This window comes from Miscanthus floridulus, chromosome 16, assembly GCF_019320115.1.
Source record: "Miscanthus floridulus cultivar M001 chromosome 16, ASM1932011v1, whole genome shotgun sequence".
NCBI classification, from domain to species: domain Eukaryota; kingdom Viridiplantae; phylum Streptophyta; class Magnoliopsida; order Poales; family Poaceae; genus Miscanthus; species Miscanthus floridulus.
The window spans coordinates 5,370,769-5,391,365 of NC_089595.1; positions in this window are offsets into that span (position 1 = coordinate 5,370,769).

Below are 20,597 nucleotides of genomic sequence, written 5' to 3' on the forward strand. Positions count from 1 at the left end.
TTGCTACAAATTCTCACAAAGAAAGATATATAGGATTCAACTCGGTAGCCTTGTCACATCTATATTATGTTTTTTTTTTCTAAAAGCTTACCTAAATTTGTTAGTATGAAATTAAATTATTTACCTATATATACCATTACAAATACAAAAAGATAATGTATACAAAGTAACCCAATATACCATAAACAAACTTCTAATATACTTCCCGTGTCCCAAAATAAGTACACATCTCGCAATTCGAAGAGTCAGTTAATATTAGTTTGACCAAAATACATGTATTTTTATAGTAAAACTATTTAGAGATAAATATTAATACTATTTTCTATAAATATAGATCGGTTAACTCCTCGAAATACGAGATGTATATTTATTTTCGAACAGAGGGAGTACTTATGTATTATAAGATTCTATCACGTGCAAGATAATGGATTGGCAGAGATCATGGACTATTAATTAGTACAGAAATAAGCTATACCATCGGTTGGGAAATCCCTTCAGTCCCGGTTTTCCAACCGGGAGCACGAATCCGGGACTAAAGGGCCCCTCCTTTAGTCTCGGTTTCTCGCCCGGGACTAAAGGTCTAAAGGTCCACCTTTAGTCTCGGTTGGTAATACCAACCGGGGCTGGCCACGTGGGCCGGCCCTTTAGTCCCGGTTGGAATTACCAACCAGGACTAAATGTTTTCTTTTTTTTTCTTTCTATTTCAATTGATGATTCGTTTTGGTTTTCGAATAGGTTTTCGAATACGCATTCTACGTTGCTAATAATATACGTATTCTACACGCTTATAATGTTCGAACATTTTGTACAAACTAAAGTATGAAACTAACGTATATATTACATGCATATACATATATTGTACGTTATTTTATGTACATATAATATGTAATATATATATATATTACAAATAAAGCTTGCATTGTATATTCTATCATATCCTTGGGATAACAAATTCACTCCATCTGGTTTGGCTTCCATGTTTCGTTCATGTCATTGTAGAACTCGTCGGCGGGGTTTAAGACCTGGTCATTAAGAAATCCTGCTATGGTCTCTTGAATTGCTTTCAGTTGGTCACGTCGTATGACTTTTTCCTTCAACCATAGAGTCTTCAATAAAAGTTAAAGGAAAAGTATTAATATATATATGTGTGTGTTGGTCACGTGATTACTTATATATATGAGCAATAAAAGAAATTGTGAATATATGAATATATTTATATAACGTACTTTGAGGATCTCTTCAGGAGTTCTTTTTTAGTACGCCATGATGAACTCGCAAACATAGTATCCGCAGTAGTTGGTCCCCTGTTCTTGCCTCAGAACCCACTTTTACGAGAAAAAAGATCCGGTGAATTGAAAGCATGCATGGTGTTAATTGAATTATATATATATAAATGTAGCTAGTACTTACTTTGTGTGCGATTACATCCAGTGGCGCTTTGCAATGTTTCATGTGGTGTTCCTCAATGAAACTTTTCCAAACACTGCGCCCAATAAAATAAAAAATTAATTTGGCCTTTAATAATTGTTGCAGTTAAGAGATCGGGGTATATATAGTTGCTAGAGAGACCAAATTACCCTTGGATAATATCTATCATGTCTTGGTACTCTGTTTGCTCTTTTCTTAACGAGTCTAAGATGCTCAACCGACTATTGGCCATATCGATGACCATCAATATCCAGTGATTGCTGCATATGTTTTTATACACAAATATGATCGACATTAACTAGAGTCAACATATATATATGGGAGATAGCTTAGCTAGTAAGCAAATAATTGAACAAATATCCATATGATCGACATTAATTATTTAACACTCACTTGAAGTTGTAGGGGAAGAGTATGTCCTTGTTTTGTTGGTTCACTAAGAACCTCATGAGATTTTTCTCGAGTTCAGCTTTCCATTCAGGCGGGGGATTAGGGTGTTTGAATAAGACATTTGGATCAACGAAACCAACATCATTATCCTTTCTCTTTCTGAGTTCTGTCATCTCATATCTGCATATATAAAAATATAGTGTGAGGATATATAATTTATATATATACATGTAGCTTTATATATATACACTTTAATAGTAGAAAATAATCACACTTACAGACAATAGCAGCTAATGAGACTTTTGTCGAGAGAGTCCAGGTGGCATAGTTGGTGTAATTCTAAAAACTCGACATATATAACGTCATCGCCACGGAAGTAATGTTGGTTTCTAACTCTGACAGAAACAAAGGTCTCTCTCCCGTTCACACGCCGCCATGTACCACTTGTTTAGCAGGTACATTTGCGTACCCAGTTCACCTAAGGCCTCAGGGTTGTATAGACTCTTTCCATGTTCAAATTTCTTCCAAGGATCCACTTTCGGAGCAGATGGTCCTTCAGCGAGCACTTGGGCAAGGTCCAAACCAGTATCCTCGTAAAACCGAACCAGGTCCTCAAAATCGACGTCCAGTAAGTCTAAGTTTGAACCATATTCATTACGAATGACAAGAGGGGGGACTGATTGTTGCGATTGTTGTCCGAGTTGTGCAACACCTTTCCCTGCTCTAGTCTTTTTCTGCGCCGCCTCAAATGACTTGGTGAGAGAGCGGTCGTAGTCCGATTTTGGCAGGGTCTTTTGAGATTCCCGCTTTTTCTGGTCCACCTTCTTTCTTAGAAGATCTGGAGGTAGGTAGAAGTACGGTTTCTCTGGGTTCTCCCTCGCTTCTCGTTGCTTTCTTACTTTTTCGAAGAAACTGTTCACATCTTTTTGTACTGCAGCATTTAATTCCTTTTCACTTTTCTCGTAAGATAGTTTTTGGGGAATAACTGGATTAGAGGAGGCTTTCTTCTTTGCCGGCTGGTGGGCCAACGGCTTCGTTTGCGGGGCGGACCTCTTAGGAGCTGGCTGCTTCTTGGTCATCAAGGGAGGCGGGGCAGCCGTTGGAGACCTCCTTGGAGGCGTTGGAGACCTCCTTGGAGGTGGCGGCGGTGGCGGCGTTGCATAATCATTGCTCCGGAGCACTATGATGATCTGAGATTGAATAATTGGACTTAGGTTGGCGGAGGCCCTGCTGTGTGAGTACAAAAAGAATAATTAGGTATAAGAAATTGTTATTATTAATCATGCATGTCAATAGAAAATTAGTGAAAAAATTGTTTCGTTCACTTTTGTCCGCACCTATTGTCTGGCAGTTGAGGAAGCGGCGGTGGACTAGAGACCCCGGGAATAATGATGTAGCGCTTGCGCCATAGTATGAATGTCTTCTCTGCTTCTCCTAGAGTCTTCTCCCCATCACCTCCTGGAATGTCAAGAGCCAGATCACTAAAACCTTTGTTAACTCTATCCACTGAGACGCTAACATATCCAGGTGGTATTATTGCCCCATGGATTCTTGGTGTCTTGGTAGGATCTGGAGGAGAAAAAACACCGAGAGCCACCATGATTGTGGCATTCCCTTTTGGAATATGTAGCTCACATGATGTAAACGGTGCAGTGATGTCATCCACGGGGAAACGTAGCATTGCGTCATCTTGATTTGGCAACTCCGTGGAAGCGCAGCTGCTTTTCAACTGATCAGGGGGGCTAATATTAATGTTGATTCCTAGATCTGATGCCTGCCTTTGGGCACTCATTGCTATTTGCACTTGCTTTATGATTTCCTCCTGCATTCTAGCTTGCATGTCTTTTTCGCGCTCCTGTGCTTGAAGCAACGCCTCCCGTGACTCACGAACATATTCCTCCAACCTGCTGATCCGCGCTGCTTCCTCATCCTTCCTTCTCTGCCGGCTTCTGTAGGTATCTCTGTCGTTAGGGAAACCATGCTCCCAAGAAATGTTCCGTCCTAAACCTCTCGTTCGGCCACTGTGTTCAGCAGTCCCGATGGCATACGTCAGTTCATCCTTCTCTCTATTGGGCCTGAACGCACCAATAGCTTTAGCTTGTAGAGCATAAGAAAATCTTTGTGTTGCTCTTTCGAGTTTTGGGCCATGAACCAGCTTCCCGGTCTCTAGGTCCAGTCTTCCCCCATGAGCGAAAAACCAATTCTTCGCGCGTTTGGGCCAATTGAGTGATTCTGGTGTGATACCCTTGGCAAGAATGTCCGCTTCCATTTTTTCCCACTTGGGAATGGCAGTCGCGTAGCCACCTGATCCCATGCCATGGTGGTATACCTTCTGTCGGGCATTCTCTTGGTTCCTTCTCACCCGTTCCTCACCCTCTTTCGATGTCTTGTACTGTACAAAATCATTTCAGTAGGGCCTCAACTTCGCGAGCGGGCCCCTAGTATTGAAATTGGGCGTTAGGTTCTTCTTGACGTATTTCGTGTATAGGGATTTCTTCCAAGTCTAGAATTGTGTGGCCATCTTCTTCATAGCCCACTTTCGAACTAGCTCCTTCAATTCATCATCGTTGATATCATCATAATCATCCGCTTGCAACGTGAAATGTTGAAGGATATCATCCCAAATTAAATTCTTATCAAGATCAGAGACAAAACTAACATGAGGCTCGTTGATCTTTTGCTTCCATTCACGGGCACTGATCGGAAGTCTGTCCCTTACAAGGTACCCACAGTGTTGCACGAATTTCCTTGCATGTGGACCAAGTGGTTCGCCTGTCTCGATATTGAATTCCGATATTATGTAGCGCCCCTCCAATGGCTTTTTCGGGCCTCGAATATTTTTGCTTTTCGCCAGTTGTGGTCGTCGATCCAGAGGGCTACGTATAAAAAAAGAATAAATAAATATCATGTGTACACATAATAGATGATAGATATTCAAATATATATATATAATATTCAAATATATATATAAATATATATACCTCGCTAGTATTTTCTTGCACAATATTTTCTTGCTTATTTTCAAGAGCCAGGTATTGACTCCCGTCATCTATATCCTGCTGGTCACCATCGGCAAATTGAGTGCCGGTGTTGATAATATCCATCATTTCTTCATCCATGTTGTCTCTCGGGGCAGCCATCTAGCTTTTACACCACTAGATATATCTATAAAAAATAAAAACCATATATCTATAAAATGGATCGAGTCATGTGCTTAAAATTAATTAAATAACTACACTCGAAATTCAAGTCTCCAAAGCATAACTTTGATTTCTTATTTTCTAGAAATATTTATTGGCAAGTGATATATATAACAAATTTATATATATAACAATATAAATTTAAAACTCTCTAATATGTATAACAATATATATATATAACAATACAAATTTATAACTCTCTAATATGTATGTATAACAAATTTATATATATAACAATATAAATTTATAACTCTAATATATATGTATAACAAATTTAGCTATATAACAATATAAATTTATAACTCTCTAATATAGATGTATAAAAAAATTATATATATAAAAATACAAATTTATAACTCTCTAATATATATATATATAACAAATATATATATATAACAATACAAATTTATAACTCTCTAATATATCTATAACAAATTTATATATATCAATACACAGTACGTTGGGGCCGGCGGCGTTGGTGGCATGTGGGGCGGCCAGCGTTGGGGCGGCCGACGTTGGGGTTCCAGTCGAGGCCGTGCACCTCCCGCGCTTGCTCGCGGAGGAGGCGCACAGGGTTCTACGGCGGCGGGAGCCGCGCGGAGTCGAAGAGGCGCACGGAGCCATCCCCGGAGGCGGCGGCGTAGAGGGAGTCGTGGGACTCGGACCACGCGCAGTCGAAGAGCGCGTCGGAGGTCAGGAAGGAGAGATCGGCGCCGGGTCCGGCGGCGGTGAGGGTCAAGGACGATGAGGTGGCCACGGGCGACGGTGACGAGGGCGGCGGCGGCGACAGTGGCGATGGGCGACGAAGACGAAGAGTGAGGAGGAAGAAGAAACGACCGCCTTATATAGGGGAGGGACCTTTAGTCCCGGCTCCTGTAAACACCCAGGACGAAAAGACCTTTAGTCTCGGCTGGTATTACGAGCCGGGACTAAAGGTGTATTTTGGCGGGCCGCAAAAAATGCAGCCCACCTTTAGTCCCGGGTGGTAGATCTACCCGGGACTAAAGTTGGGCTGCAGTTTCACTTCCCGCCCGTTTCAAGCTCTATTTGTTTTTTATATATTTCTTTCTATAAAATGTTAAAGTCTTGTTAATTGCACAGTAAATTAAATACAAGGCATAAAATTGTTTTAAAAGAATATGGATTTACTTTTGCTTTATTGCACACAGGAAAATTGTGTGACCTAAAGTTTTTTGTTTTTTCTTATAAATATTGAAACATAATGTCATTAATAATTACTATTTCGTTAATGCAAAAATATAGTGTTTAATTTAAATCATTAAAACTTTTGTTTTCGATTGGAAATTTGTTTTCACATCATTTTAACGTAAATCTTTTCATTTTTTCATCACTCATTGTCCAAAAGCGACATGGAAATCCCACCATCAAACACAAATTTAATCTGAACATAGAAAAAAGGAAACACCTAATAAACATCTCTGAATTCACAATTATTACATAATACCTCTAATACACACTATTAAACATCACTATATATATCAAGCGGGCACAGTAGTGAACTTCTTCTTAACGTATATCCCTTGGTTATGATCGCGCCGTAACCATGGAGTGTCCTCATCATTTAGCTGGATGCTTGGGTCTTTGTTCACTGTGAAGGGTGGAATTCGGTCATCCTTTTCATAATCTTCTGATATGTCTGACTTGTCTTCAATTCCGACGATGTTTCTTTTCCCTGAAAGAACTATGTGGCGCTTTGGCTCATTGATTGGGTCGTTGTTGTTTTTCCCTCTCTTCGGTTTTGTAGACATGTCCTTGACATAGAACACCTGATTCACATCCTTGGCAAGGACGAACGGTTCATCTTTGTACCCAATATTGTTGAGGTCCACGGTTGTCATTCCATACTGGTTGTCGACTGCTACCCCGCCTCTAGTCGCCTTTACCCATTGGCACTTGAACAAAGGTACCTTAAAAGTAGGTGCATAGTTTAGTTCCCATATCTCCTCTATGCGGCCATAATATGTTTGCTTATTTCCATTAGGGTCGAGTGGCATCTATGCGGACACCACTATTTTGGTTGGTGCTCCTTTTATCTTGGGCTACTGTATAAAATGTATTCCCATTTATCTCGTACCCTTTGTATGTGAGGATATGCCACGATGGCTGCCTAGCCAACAAATACAGTTGCTCATCAATACTCTCATCACCCTGACATTCTTTTCGCAACCTAGTCGCTGAAAGTTTCCATGTGCTGACTGCGTAATCCAAGCTTCAGACTTCCCTAGAAACTCGAATCGGAGCAACTCTTTATGTGTCTCGATATACGGATCCACCAAGGAGGAGTTTTGAAGAACTGTGTAGTGTGCTTTATTAAAATAATTGTCCTGCGTACCAATATATGGTTTCTTCCCTAGTGTCCCCTTTCCACTTAGTCTCCCCTCAGTGTCGTGATTCAGGAACACCAATCGGGTCAAGGTCGGGAATAAAGTCAACACAAAACTCAATGACCTCCTCTGTTCCATAGCCCTTGGCGATGCTTCCTTCTGGCCGAGCATGGTTGTGAACATATTTCTTTAGGACTCCCATGAACCTCTCAAAGAGGAACATGTTGTGCAGGAACACAGGATCGAGAATGCTAATCTCCTTGACCAGGTGAACTAGGAGGTGTGTCATGATATTAAAGAAGGAAGGAGGGAACACCAACTCAAAGCTGACAAGACATTGAACCACATCATTCTGTAGTTTAGCTAGATCCATTGGATCGATTGCCTTCTGAGAAATTGCATTGAGGAATGCACATAGCTTCACGGTGGCTAGACGTACATTTGGAGGTAGAATTCCTCTTAATGCAACTAGAAGCAATTGCGTCATGAGCACGTGGCAGTCATGGGACTTTAAGTTTAGGAATTTCTTCTCTGGCACATTTATTATACCCTTTATATTCGAGGAGAATCCAGATGGTACCTTGATGCTTGCTAGGCATTCAAACATGCTTTCCTTCTCTTCTTTGCTAAGAGTGTAGCTGGTAGGACTTAAGTAATGGCGTCCATCATCTGTCTTCTCTGGATGCAGGTTGTCTCGTTCTTTCAAACACCGTAGGTCCTGTCGTGCTTCAAGTGTGTCCTTAGGCTTCCCATACACACCCATGAAGCCTAGCAGGTTCACACAAAGATTCTTCGTCAGGTGCATCACGTCGATCGCGCTATGGACCTCTAGGACTTGCCAATAGGGTAGCTCCAAAATATGGACTTCTTCTTCCACATGGGTGCAGTGACCGTCAGGGTCATTCGGAACAGGTTCGCTGCCATGTGCCTTTCCAAATACTACTTTCACATCCTTGACCATATTGAGTACATCCTCACCAGTTCGGTTGCCCGGCTTGGTCTGGTGGTCTGCCTTACCTTTAAAATGCTTGCCTTTCTTTCTTAGGGGGTGATTCATAGGAAGAAATCGACGATGGCCAAGGTACACGACCTTTCGACATTTTTTCAAGAATATACCTTTAATGTCATCGAAATAGTGCGTGCAGTGCATTATATCCCTTGTTTGATTGTCCTGAAAGATTACTTGGAGCAGGCCAATCATTGATTGTTATGAACAACAATGCTCGCAGGTCAAAGTGCTCCTGTTTGTGCTCATCCCACGCACGTACACCTGGTCTGTTCCATAAAAGTAGAAGTTCTTCAACTAGTGGCCTCAGGTACACATCGATGTCGTTGCTAGGTTGCCTTGGGCCTTGGATGAGCACTGGCATCATAATAAACTTACGCTTCATGCATAACCAGGGAGGAAGGTTGTAGATACATAGAGTAACAGGCCAAGTGCTATGACTACTGCTCTGCTCCCCAAAAGGATTCATAGCATCCGTACTTAAAGCAAACCTTAAGTTTCTTGCGTCATTTGCAAACTCCAGGAATTCTCTATCGATTGCTCTCCACTGGGACCCATCAGTAGGGTGTCTCAACATATTGTCTACCTTACGGTCTTCTTTGTGCCATCGCAACAACTTTGCATGGTCTTTGTTTTTGAACAGACGTTTCAAGCGTGGTATTATAGGAGCATACCACATAATCTTGGCAGGGATTTTCTTCGTGGGACGTTGCCCTCAACATCACCAGGGTCATCTTCGCCTGATCTTATACCGCGATGCATGGCATACCGGGCATGCATCTAACTTCTCGTACTCCTCGCCACGGTAGAGGATGCAGTCATTAGGACATGCATGTATCTTTCTGGATTTCTAATCCCAAAGGGCAGACTACCTGTTTTGCTTCGTACGTAGTGGCGGACAATTCGTTATCCTTCGGAAGCATCTTCTTTTGGATTTTCAGTAACTCCCCAAATCCCTTGTCAGATACACCATTCTTTGCCTTCCATTGCAGCAATTTCAGTGTGGTACCCAACTTTTTCTACCCCGCATCACAAGTTGGGTATAGCAATTTCTTGTGATCCTCTAGCATGCGCTCGAACTTGATCTTCTCCTTTTCACTTTCGCATTCTCTTTGTGCGTCATGAATGGCCTGACCAAGATCATCAGCGGGCTCATCTTCTGCCCCTACCTCTTCTTCAGCTTCCCCCATTGCAGTATCATTGAAGGCACCATATTCAGCAATAATGTCATCATCGTCCCATTGTTCTTCTTCACCTTCTTCCATTACAACCCCGATTTCTCCATGCTTCGTCCAACAAATATAGTTTGGCATGAAACCCGACTTCAACAAGTGTGAATGAAGACTCCTTGAGATAGCATATTCCTTCAAATTCTTACATATGGCACATGGGCAGCACATGAAACCATCACGTTTGTTTGCCTCGGCCACACGTAAGAAAGAATGCATGCCCTCAATGAACTCTTGGGAGCGGCGATCAGCATTGTACATCCAATGCCGGCTCATCTGCATTACATGACATACATACCATATTAAAACCTAGAACATAATTAGTTAATTATACGACATGCATGCCACCACACAAGGTATTAATTTATGAAAGTCTCGCTACAATGTAGACAATCCCAACTACCACTAAAAAACTAAAGCTAAAATGCACTTCAGTAGCATAAGGATTTCAAGACTAATCCTAACTAAAACAGACAGATCATGCGTTTGTTCAACATCTATGGGCTTCTTCCGCAGGATCACTACCTCATCAGCCGCCGTAGCCACCTGTGCAAGAGAGTTTTGCACGTGTTCAACATACTCTTCCTTCCAGTACTAGCCTGAACATCCAGTGCCATCCCACTGAAATTAAAACAAAAAATTAGAACTTTAATCACAATCATTATGAAAATAAGTATAAATTAACCATAATCATCAAATGCGACAAAATAACTCACATTGCGATCCGGACACTTGTAGAATATACGGCCCTTGTTGGGACACTCCTTCCTCACCCGGTACTCCAGCACAATCTTCTCCTCACACTTGCCGCATGAAATGAGAGGGAGGTCCGGCCTCAATCGCTTTGGAACCCGATGAGAGGCCGAGGACCCGGAAGCAGTTGCCATCTACTCTCTATACTCATTTTTAATATAATATAAATTTCTCATTTTATAAACAAATAAAATTAAAAAAACTCTAAAATTCTCTATATCTCTAAACCATGAAGTGTGCTATGCATGTTAGAAATGAAAGTTGAATACTAGTTTTGAATAACTACTTTAACCTTCATCCAAATATGCAAACTTTAAAGTGATTTTGAGCTTAAATGGCTTACAAATAAAAAAATCCACCATAAAAAACCACATATATCTAGTCCACAAAATGAGATATGCTACTAATGAAACATGAGAGCATAAAGTTGGTAACCTTTAGAACCGAAGAATCGATGGAGGATTCAAAGAAATCTTGTGATTACCGGCGATGAGGAAGAAGAGAGGCCGGCGATATAAAGCAAGAACACTGAGGTTGAAGTGGCTCGGACTCAGGGAGGAAGAAGGGGTATATAGGAGGGGACCTTTAGTCCCAGTTGGAGACAGCAACCAGGACTAAAGGTCCCTTTCTAGTCCCGGACGGAGTCTTTAGCCATGAGTAGACTTTTACTCCCGGTTGGAAGGACCAACCGGGAGTAAAAGTTAACCTTTAGTCCCGGTTGGTAGCTCGAACCGGGACTAAAGGTCCCCTGCAGCAAAAGCCTGTCGCAGTAGCTATTGGGCAGGGACCTTTAGTCCCGGTTGGAGCTACCAACCAGGACTAAAGGTTTCTCTAGTCCCGAACGCGAAAAATACCAGGACTAAAGCCAAATTTCGAAGTGAATCAAAAGTCATTTCTCTACTAGTGTAATAACCAAATCAATTATGCATGCGCACCTGCTCCTTGTCATGGAGGAGGAAATGGTGATCAGGAGGGCACTGGGTGACGTCGAACTGCCGGAAGTGAAACGAGTCACCACTGGCAACATTAGCTCCGGCTGCCTGCTTCTTAGTGGAGCCATCACCATTAACACCCACCCCCTTCGCCACAGCTCGCCGGGCCAGCAACAACCCCAGCGGGCACGTCGTCGACAGTCTTCATCATCTCCATTGCTGCCGGCACTAAGCTTGCTGGTTCCAGTTCATGGACAGAGGCACTGTCGATGGCAGTAGCAGAACCATTATCACCACCGTCACCTTCGCCACCGTTCTCATTGCCCTAGTAGGATCAAACGTAAGATTGCCAGTAGAGGATTTATAATATGATGCACACATTGTATATATATACTAGAGCACATTGAGATGCATGTAAATTTTTTTGAAGAGAGACTGGAGGACCGGGGCCGAAGCCCCTACATACAGAGTCTGATACTGGATGCATACTTTGACTGCAACGGTAGCGGCAGGTTCTTCTCCTTCACTACTGGAAACAGGCCCGTTGCCAAGAGCCAGCGTCTTTGCCGAGAGCCAAATGTCGGGCTCTCGACAAAGAAAGGTTTGCCGAGAGTCGGCCCTCGGCAACGGTAGGCCGTCGGCAAAGAATTCCTCTCGGCAACCAGGCCCTTTGCCGAGGGTCCGGCCGTCGGCAAAGAAAGGCCGTTGGCAAAAGTTTATCTTTGCCGAGGTCCGGCTCTTGGCAAAACATGGCCGTCGGTAAACCTGTGACGGCAGGCAAACAGCCTTCACCTGCCATCTGTTTTGCCGAGGGTCAGAATTTGGCCCTCGGCAAAGAATTACTTTGCCGAGTGTCGTTTCTGTGCCCTCGGCAAAATATTTTTTTTGCTTTTTTTGCTTCCAAATTTTTTCCCTGGGTTTACTGTTGTACCTTAAAGTACATATTAAAATTTGGAGCTTTTTTTATTTTATTAGCTATATTTAATATGTTTATTTCATTTACTTGAATTCTTCCCGGTAATTCAAATTTGAACTGCAGGTGCATCGAATATTGGAATTGAGTGATTCAAAAAATCATATTCATGGTATTGCATGTGGTGTGAGACCGTATCCAGTGACAGATGCCAAATTTGGCGCATCGTTTTCACAGTTGATCACATGCGGAGATGTCTGGGTTTTAGGCATCGGACATCGCAACTTGCTCGAAACCCACTCTATTTTTATCATAGCCTATACATGCGATGAAATGACACCTCGACAAGTTTCATGAATTTCGAACTTTGTTTCCATTTTATATAATTTAAAAATACTTTACACGCAAGTTCCTCGCCGTGTTCCGTGAAAACGATGCGCCAAATTTGGCATCTATCACTGGATACGGTCTCACACCACATGCAATACCATGAATATGATTTTTTGAATCACTCAATTCCAATATTCGATGCACCTGCAGTTCAAATTTGAATTACCGGGAAGAATTCAAGTAAATGAAATAAACTTATTAAATATAGCTAATAAAATAAAAAAAGCTCCAAATTTTAAATATGTCTTTTAAATATTATTGTTAGCCACCAGAAAAAAATTGGAAAAAAAACAAATTTTTTTTGTATTTGCCAAGAGCCTCAAAGGGCTCTCGGCAAAGAGTTTTTAAAAAAAATAAAAAAAAACTTTGCCGAGAGCCCGGATCTGGGCCCTCGGCAAAGGCCCAGTCCACATAGACCACTCACGGCCCACTCAACCTTTCCTCTCGCCCGCGCGCCCCGCATCCCCTTCCTCTCGCCGTCGCATCCCGCCGCCGCCGTCGGTCCCCCGCGTCGCCGCAGCCTCTCCCCCGCCCCCGCCCCGTCACCGCGCCGCCGTAGCCCGCCCCCGCCCCATCGCCGCGCCGCCGGAGGCGGCCCCTGCCCCGTCCCTGCACCACCGGAGCAGCAGCCCGGCCCGCCGAGCACCGTCGTCGTCGGGGCCGCGTCGTCCCCCGCCTCGCCCGGTGGTCAGGCACCACCGCCGCCCCCCGGCCACACCCGCCGGTGGCCCACCCCCATGGCCAGCGCATCCCCAGCCGGCCCCGCGCGCCCCCGGCCACGCTCATCGGTGGCCCACCCCCGCGGCCAGCACGTCCTCGGCCAGCCTCACGCGCCCCTGACCGGCCCCATGCGCCCCTGCCGGCCGTGCAGAGAGCATTTGGAGGAGGAAGGGAGAAGAGAGAAGGAGAAGGGGAGAAGAAGAGGAGCAGGGGAGAAGGGAGGAGGAGGGGAGAAGAGGAGGAGAAGGAGAGGGAGAGGAGAAGGAGAGCAGGGGAGAAGAGGAAGGGAGAAGAGAGGAGGGGAGAAGGAGGGGAGAAGGAGAGGCCGACAACCGTCATGCCCCCGTGTCATCGCGTCACGCCGAGCGGTTGTCGCCGTTTTCCCCGCGTCTAGCCGAAGACGAGGGTGGTCCTAACTCCGCGTTGCCCGACTACACTGCCACCCAAGGTAAAGCCCCCCTCCCGCCTGTTGCTGGCCTTCGTGCCATTTCTGGATTAGTGGGCCTTCATGCCTTTTGTGGATGTGTTGGCCATCGTGCTGAAATTGTGGATGTTGGCCATCGTGCCATCTTTTTCCTTACAGGTTTTGGAAGCCTCCCCATACAGGGGAGGTTCTGCCGAAATTTTGAACTTATAAATTGTGTTTCTTGTTTTGCAGAGAAGAGCCCGATGGAGGGGACCTGGAGTACCCCGAGCGTCTTCCTTCGGGTCTGCCTACACCGCGTCACCTCTCCACTCCACCGCCACCCTAGGTATAAGCCCTTTGTCCGTAACCCTAGCTAGATCACGTAAACCAGTTAGGCGTCTCCCGTCCGAAAGAGATACGGTCGTAGGTATGCGGATCTCTGCATATCTGCGACCATATCTGTTTTGGATTGTCCACGTTATTTGGATAGCCCACGGATGCGTAGATGATTTAGTTTGTATGGTCCAGTCCGGTCCGAGATGGGGTTTCGGCAGCACCTCCCTATTGTTCTCCGGATACACACTCTCCCTTCCAGGATGTGTATCGGGAGAACAGCGGGGATGTGCTGCCGAAATTCTATCTCGGATTGGAGCGGAGCATGGAAACTAACCTCATCTACGCATCCGTGGGTGGGATTAGGACCTATCCCTACCTATTAGATAGTAGGCAAGCGGTGCATATGCTATTGATGGTTATATTACTCTATTATATATATGGTAGATGATGGATAACCGTGATTGGATGTACACGGGCCGCTGTAGTTAGAATCAGGTCACTCGTGAGTGGATACAGAAGACTGAGGATTTCTTGGACAAAGCATTTGGTGTGGGTGCTCAAGCAGCGATAGAGGTGTGGTGTCCCCACAGCGAATGTGCAAACAGGAATAGGAAAACCAGGAAGGTCATTGAGGAACATCTTTGCAAGTTTGGGTTTACGCCAGACTATACCCGGTGGGTGTGCCATGGTGAAGGCCATCGTATTAGAGATGAGGCATTGAGGCCACGCTTGGAGGAGTTTGATAGTGATGGCGGGGTACCAGACATGATGGATGACTTCCACCAAGCACACTTCGGTGAACGATGTACGGACGAAACCGAGGAGCAGGAGCCAGAGGAAACCGCAAGGGCATTCTATCGCATGATGGAGTCAGCTAAGAGGCCCCTTCTTGACAAGACAAATGTTTCTCAACTCGATGCCATTGGACGCTTAACGGGGTTAAAGTCCATGCATAACATGAGTCGAGACTGCTTTGATAGTATGCTGGCAGTTTTTGGGACCCTGCTTCTGGTAGATCACGCACTGCCGAAGAACATGTACGAGTCAGTGAAGCTCCTCAAAGCTCTTAAGATGCCGTATGAGTAGATACACACTTGTGAGAACGGGTGCGTCCTCTTTAGAAAGAACACGCGGAAGCAAAGTACTGTCCAAAGTGTAAGTCCTCTAGGTATGTGGAGGTAGAATCTAGTGATGGGCAGAAGAAGCAGCTTGAAATCCCCATGAAAGTCCTACGGTATCTTCTGTTCATACCGAGACTCCAACGGCTATTCATGAGCGAGGAGTCCACGAAACAGATGACATGGCACAAAAATGGCATCCGATACAATCCTGACAAGATGGTACATCCATCAGATGGTGAAGCATGGCAAACATTTGATGGCATTTATGCTGACAAAGCTCTAGAGGCTCGTAATGTGCGTGTTGCATTTGCAACAGATGAGTTCAATCCTTTTGGAATGATGGCGGCCCCATACACTTGTTGGCCAATCTTCGTTATCCCCCTCAATCTCCCCCCCGGCGTCCTTCTTCAACGTTAGAACATATTCTTGTCACTGATAATTCCTGGTCACCCGGGGAAACATATGGGTGTGTTCATGGAGCCTTTGATTGATGAGTTGATCAGTGCATGGGATCACGGGGTACTGACATACGACCGTGCTACAAAGAGGAACTTCACAATGCACGTTTGGTACCACTACTCGATGCATGACTTTCTGGCGTATGGTCTATTCAGCGCCTGGTGTGTCCATGGGAAGTTCCCATGCCCGGTATGCAAGGCAGCTCTGTAGTTCATTAGGTTGAAGAGTGGTGGCAAGTTTTCCTCATTCGACAAACATAGACAATTCCTCCCTCTTGACCATGCATTCAGACGAGACATTAAGAACTTTACGAAAGGTGTCATAGTGACAGACCCTAAACCGCAGAAGATGACTGGCGCCGAGGTTCTTGCTCAGATAGATGGTCTTGTCGCCAAGGAAGACGGAGTTGGTTTCATGGGGTATAGTGTTCAACATATGTGGACTCATAAGTCGGGCTTGGAGAGGCTTCCCTATTTTAAGCACCTGGCCCTGCCACATAACATTGATGTAATGCACACTGAGAAGAATGTCGCCGAAGCTCTCTGGGCAACACTTATGGACACTGACAAGTCAAAGGACAACCCTAAGGCTAGAGTGGACCTAGCAAGGCTATGCGATAGACCACACCTAGAGATGCGACCACCAAGAGCCAGCAAGACATGGAGAAGGCCTAGGGGCGATTACGTCTTGGAAAAGAAGCACAGGACGGTTGTAGCCCAATGGATCAAGGACTTAATGTTTCCTGATGGGTTTGCAGCGAATCTTAAGAGGGGGGCCAACCCATCTACTGGCCGAGTCTTAGGGATGAAGAGTCATGACTTCCACATATGGATTGAGCGCCTTCTTCCGTCGATGGTTCGAGGCTTCGTCCCTGATCATGTCTGGGTCGTGCTGGCAGAGTTGAGCTATTTCTTCCGCCAGCTTTGTGCCAAGGAGTTATCTCGAAACATGATGGCTGACTTGGAAAAAAGAGCCCCTGAGTTGATCTGTAAGTTGGAGAAGATATTTCCACCCGGCTTCTTCCTGTTGATGCAGCATTTGATTGTGCACCTCCCGTACGAGGCACGAATGGGGGGGCCCGTGTAGAACCGCTGGTGCTATCCAATCGAGAGATGTCTAAAGACTATTCGCAAGAAATGTGGAAATAAAGCCAGAATTAAGGCTTCCATGGCAGAGGCGTTCATTAACGAGGAGGTGTCAAACTTCACAACAACATACTATAAGGGCAACCTTCCTAGCGTGCATAATCGACCGACTTGTTACAATGAGGACGAAAATAAATCTACCCTCAGCCTTTTGAAAGGGTCACTCGGAAGAGCGAGTGCATTGAGCCCAAAGACCTTGAGCAATGAAGAGTGGCGCAGTATCATGCTATATTTGTTGGCCAACCTAAATGAAGTGGCGCCGTATATCGAGTAAGTTCTCAACGAACTTGTTACTTACACCATCACTATTCTGCATCCAACCCCGTCATGTTTCTTGTCTACATAGGGAATTTGTTAATCTATTCTGGCGTCAATCAAGGCAACCTCGCCCTCATGAAGTTGATACCATTCTTAAGGAGTGGGATTTCATTTCTTGGTTCCAAAAGAAGGTACCGTCCAACTTCCCCCTTGTTTCTTGATTTCAAGTTGGTCGTTTGTGTGAATAACATAACGCTCTAGCCTGACTTTGCAGTGCTACAGGGATGCGTCTATAAGTGTCGAATTGCTACAGGTTACCGATGGCTTCAACTTTAGGGTCATGTCATGTAACGTTTATGACGTCAATGGGTATCACTTTCACACAACAAGCTACGAGCAGAGTCGGCCGCATCGAAGGACCACAAATACCGGAGTTATGACTCCCGGAACTGATGGCAAGGACTATTATGGGATACTTGAAGAAATATACGAACTCCAGTTTTGTGGAGCCAAACCTTTTAGTCCTGTCATATTCAAATGCCGGTGGTTTGATCCTGAGGTATCGAGACAGTACCCTCATCTTGGGCTAGTCGAGACTCGACAGGATTCCGTCTATGAAGGTGATGATGTATGGATTGTGGCCACACAAGCCAAGCAAGTCTATTATAGTCCATATGCTTGCCAAACCGAGGAAAACCTTAAGGGTTGGTATGTTCACACAATATCGCCGCACGGTAGACTACCTCTCCCAAACGATGAAGATTACAACTTGAACCCAGAAACACATGACGGAGAGTTCTATCAACACGAAGAGGGGCTACAAGGGAGCTTTGAGATAGACTTAACCGGGCTAGTCGAAATGGAGACAGACATCGAAAGGGTTGTGGACGAGGACTCTGGAGATGAGGTGGAAAATCCAAAGGACATAGTGTTCCTTGACCGATTACACTTAGGTGTTGATAGTGATGATGAGGAGGTAGATGAAGATTTGGACATGGTTGATAGCGATGACGATATGTACAATCCAGCTAATCCCGATCGTGGAGATCGTTTCTAATACATGTAATATTATCTGTTTTTGTAATTATATTCATTTTGCATGTAATTATCTTCATTTTGCATCTCTTTCTAATTATGTATCGTTTATATATGCTAATTATTTTGTTCTTTTTTAATGCAGGAGATGCCACCCAGGAGGTCCATCCAGTCTCTTTACGCCAGCCAGGAGGAGCCAGAGGCGTCGGTTCAGCCTCCGGAGCCGGTGCCGAGGCAGAGGATCCGCAGGCGTCCGAGCAGGACGCAGCCGACTACCCCTCCGACCGTGGAGGAGCCTACGGCCATGGAGGAGCCTGCCGCCGCGATGGAGCATGCGGATGCAGGGGGTCCTCCTCCACCTCAGGGGACGAGGTGACTGCAGGGGACGAGGCGACTGCAGGGGGATCCACTTCCTCTGGTGTGTCGACGGTGTACTTGCGTGGTCCCGCGAAGCTCCCGCGTCGACCAATACCTAAAGCGGCCCGCCCGCTGATCACACCCTATGCGGATAGGTAAGTAACTTAAGATGTGCTCGAAACTTCCTCATTTGAAATGTTGAAAATCAAAATACAAACTAATACTTTTTGTAATCACTTGTGCAGGAACTGGAAACTTGTGGAGACTGGAGCCAAGGCACGCAAAGTGAATGGCATCCTAGGAGGTCTGTGCAGGGAGCACTACCCTGGCCTGGTGGAGGTGAGCCCGGACATGTTCGAGCCGGCCACTCAGTTCGACCACTACGAATTGGCCGCCGATGCCATGGATCGTAGTGGCCATAGATACAGGAACAAGGAGGAGCGGGTCATCAGGGACCTGTCGGTAAGTCTTTCAGGCACACATTGTATTCTTTTAGCCACAGATACATCGTATTCATTGGGCATTATTCTAATAAGTAATTGATACCTCGCGCCTTTATGCAGGATTTCTTTAGAATCGAGGAGGGCAAGGAGCACAGGGCGTACCAGGTGGCGGTCGCTTCTTGTAAGAAGCGCGTCACGGACATGATTCACGATGCGCGTCATCAGGCGCACATTTGGCACTACACGAAGGTCAAAGGGCGTAGCATCAAAAAGGACGAGGCAAGACAGGTGGTGCTGACCAAGGAGGAGTACCTTGCGGTAAATACGGAACATTACTATTGATTTCTTCTAAGATTAAGTTTCCTTAATTTGATCTTCTGATATATCGTTTGCTTGATGGCCTGTAGGCGATTCCAAACTGGTGCAATCGGCATCCGGATGCCTAGGAGAGGATTGTGGACATGTGGCTCAGCTAGGACTGGAAGAAGGAGCATGATGAAGCACGCGAGCGCCGTTTGCTGATGCAAGGAGTACCACACCATCAAGGCAGCCGCAACCTCTCCGAATTCTCAGAAGCTTGGGTAAGGCGAAACCATTTCTCTAACCTAACACTCAATTCTACAACAACTCTAACAATGTTATTGTCTTTCTCATAGTCGGCGTCACATGGTGGCCGCCCTTGTGGTCACCTCAAGGCATATGCCTTGTCCCACTTGGGCAAGGCGACGGCCGCCACCGACTGGACCCCGGAAGTCCCTGCCGAGTCGTTCACCAATGCCAGCATTGCCCCTCGCATCTCTGCGTACACAGAGATGGCAAGGTTAGTCCATGGGCCAGACTACGACCCGACCACCGAGGAGCGGCTTGATCTAGAGCTCGTGATGAGGGTGGGGCAAGGCAAGAAGCACGGGCGGTTCTGGCTTGGCGATGGTGTCCTCGACACGACCTCTGTTCCTCCGCTGCACCAGATCCGAGCAGCGAGCACGAGCTCAATGCCGGCCATATGCCAGCGCCCGACCGTGGTGTCGACACTCCAGGTAAGTGTTCTCTTCCATTCCTAGTTCTTTGACTTTTACATACCTTAGCTCCACAATCTTGAAACATTGGCGTCAAATGTTGCAGGCACAGCTGCAGGCGATGGAGGCCGAGTAGGAGCAGCAGCGGCAGAGGCTGGCAGCTTTGGAGGCCGAGCGAGAGCTCGAGCGGCAGAGGCTAGCAGCTTTAGAGGCCAAGCAGGAGCAGGATCAACGGCAGATGGCAGAGGTGCTCTCCTACGTGCGGGGTCTTGCGATGACCCAAGGTGGAACGGTCCCACAGTTCCTGCTCGGTCAGCTGCAGGCTACACCTCCACCTCAGCTTGATTCTACTCCGGTGAGTATGACAAATGTTTTAGTTTCTCTAAATGTCAAACCTAGTGAAACCTAGTAAAACCTAGTGAAACCTAGTGCTAGTGGTGATGGTGGTGGGTGGTGGTGGCGGCGTGGTTGGTGGTGGTGGTGGCGTGGTCGTGGTGGTGGCTGCGTGGTTGGTGGAGGTGGTGGCGTGGTGGTGTGGTTGTTGTTGGTGGTAGTAGTGGTGTGGTTGTGGTGGTGGCGTGGTGGTGGTGGTGGTGGCGTGGTGGTGTGCTTGTTGGTGGTGGTAGTAGTAGTGTGGTGGTGGCGTGGTGGTGGTGGTGGTGTGGTCGTGGTGGTGGTGTCGCGTGGTTGGTGGTGGTGTGGTCGTGGTGGTAAA